At 35.0% G+C, this 2,645-nt stretch overlaps 1 long non-coding RNA gene across 2 annotated transcripts; it reads left to right on the top strand.

Annotated features, from left to right (window-relative positions):
- The first annotated feature begins 1,658 nt into the window (after window positions 1-1,658).
- LOC145614793 (uncharacterized) lies at window positions 1,659-2,100 on the top strand. 2 transcript variants are annotated; one of them, XR_014107158.1, is made up of 3 exons: window positions 1,659-1,732; window positions 1,833-1,970; window positions 2,072-2,100. It is a non-coding gene; the product is annotated as an uncharacterized LOC145614793 (long non-coding RNA). The 2 variants fall into 2 exon arrangements; XR_014107160.1 differs by having other exon boundaries at window positions 1,692-1,732; window positions 1,823-1,970.
- The last annotated feature ends 545 nt before the right edge of the window (window positions 2,101-2,645 follow it).

Genomic DNA, 2,645 nt, shown 5'->3' with positions numbered 1-2,645 from the left:
CTTGTAAGGTGTTACTGATTTTTGTCGGGGTGTTACTTGTAGGTGTTACTTGTATTCTGGGGTTACTTGTAGGGTGTTACTGGTTTGGTATGGGGTTTGGTCGGAGGTTACTGGTAGGAGTTACTCAGAATACAAGTAACACCTACAAGTGACCCTGTAAATCATTAAATGAAGGGTTTTTATTTTGGTGAAAATAATTGGTACTTTAAAATCTGTTCATTTCAATTCAGTTCTTAATTTCCTTCTCTTATAAAATATTCATTTCAGCTCATTTCAAACTCTTTAGCAATAATGAAACTTAACAATAAATATAATTTATTTGACCAATCTATACTTTTAACTATAATAAACTTAATAGTTCATGTGAATATGTGAAAGTAAAGATTATTTTTGAAGAATAAATCAAGATAAAGACTTTAAATTTAAGATGGATTGGTTGCACTGATTTCATTTTCTAGTTTTATTTAATAGGCTATTAAAGAGGATGCCAATGCTGTAATTTCTATTGGTAGTGATCAAGCCTTGATGAGGTGTGTTTCCCTCTACTCCCAAACTCTATCTAGAGCAATTGCTTTCAGGCTTGAATAATGTCGTAAAGAAATTTGTTTGAATGTTCTGATTTGCTATTAACTCTAAACACGTACTGATAGCAAATTTGCCACTTCTCTACAGATTTCGAAAGGTAGTGACAAGTTTACTTTTTTTGTATTCCTTCCTAATAGCCAGACCTTATACCCATTTCTTTTCCTGTGAATTATGCTTATAGTACACAGGATGCTGCTATACACCTGCTGCCTTGACCTCTACCTCTCTTTGTTTATGTCTTAGTGTACTGCTGCTGCTTATATTGTTATTGTTACCTGTTGCTGTTGAAACTCTAATTCTGTTGCCCAGTTGATCTGAGTTGTTGCACCCCTGACTATACACTTGCTGCCAATGTGACGGTGCCACAAGGTTGCTGCTGCTGAGATGTCAGCCCATATGGTGATGTGACATGGCAGTGATGGCACGATTTTGCGTGTCTGATTATGTATACTTGTGCTTCTTTGCGTGGTATTGATTTAGATTGAAGAACAATATCAAATTGGATTATGTCAAGACACTAACTCTCATAGTAAGGGGCATTAAATCATTGTTCGATCAATCTGGATTATGTTTTGCATAAATACAGCTGATTTTTATCCCAACTTTGCAAAAATCAACTAATAACACTATTATTAATCCTAATGAGTAATAACCTTTGTTTCATGTTTTAAGACACAAACACACATAGTTAGGTGTATTAAGTCATGATTTGATCATTTTAGGTCTAGTTTTGTGTGAATGACGCATTTTCAGTTCCAAGTTTACAACCATGTATCAGCTAAATCTCCCCTCGTTCTGCCATTAGCTGCCAAAAGTTCTCTAGTCCTTTACACACGATTTTTGCTCTAAACTGGAGTAAAGCATGAGTTCCTCTCAATCTATTTCATTGATTTTTATGATATGCTTGTTTGCATTAGCTAAGTGATGCATGGAAATTTTATGTATGTAAAATTATGAGCTTTATAATAGGTATAGTGGTACAGTTTGGAATATTATTGTGCTGGTGTTTGTTGAGTATTCAAGTATACATTCATTCATGTGTTGTTTATGTCCTAAGCTGAAGTAAATTTAACAGGAACTTGAAAATTCTTTGCCTTAAGGGAACACTAGCTCCGGAACTTCACCAACTGCTACACATAAAGTCTATGTAAGAATATACGTAGTATTAAAACAAATGAAGTGTAATACTGTATATAGTTGTTGTTCTCTTTTATCTTGCATTTATGTCACTCTGAAGTCTTTTGCAGCATATTAAGGAACAATTCCTTTTCTGGATTCATACCTGAAGAATATAGAAATTTGAAAGAGTTGGAGTTGCTAGACTTGGGTTACAATAGATTTTGCGAACCAATTCCACACAAAATTGAACAAAACATCCCAAACCTGTAAGTTGCTGCAACATTTTTGCGTACATACTACAGAGAATATTCTAAATACAATGTTGTTTTCTCTTTAGTCATTACGCCCACCCCTGTTTAATCTGCAGTTTATTAAACAACAATGGATCATCCTGCCACATGTCTCCTGATGTAGAAGATACTACGCTTCTTGAGGTTCATGAAGATAAGAGCCAACTAAGTAATTATCTTGAAGTATACCACATCCCAGGTAATGTGGGACATTACACATGACTTTAGGGAAGATTTACAAGTTACTTATTAGCAATACATCTACAAGAGAATTTCTCTGGCTACATGTTAAAGCATTAAGCCCTTGCATTAATATTCCTCTTAAATGAAACTGTTTAGCCTAGAAATGATCGAGATTAAAGGATGTGCTTCTTTGAGAGTAAAATTTCGTTTTCTTTGGTGAAGTCTTGATGACAACTTGCTCTTAAGGCAAAATGATCATGAAGAAGAGGTTGTACATTCAAGGATACTACAGGAGCGACTTCGAAGTGAAGCTCATGGTTCTGAGCAACTATTTAAACCTGATGAGGCACGTGCAGGTGGTGAAGCTAATCATGATCATTCTGCTGCATCTCCAGATGAAAAGACCCTACCACTTCTTAGCCTTTCGCTCAAGTTTTGTGTGTATTTAAGCATTTTATCATTCCTGTT

The sequence above is a fragment of the Chenopodium album genome, chromosome 3, assembly GCF_948465745.1.
Source record: "Chenopodium album chromosome 3, dcCheAlbu1.1, whole genome shotgun sequence".
NCBI classification, from domain to species: Eukaryota; Viridiplantae; Streptophyta; class Magnoliopsida; order Caryophyllales; family Amaranthaceae; genus Chenopodium; species Chenopodium album.
This window is presented reverse-complemented; position numbering and strand designations above follow the sequence as displayed.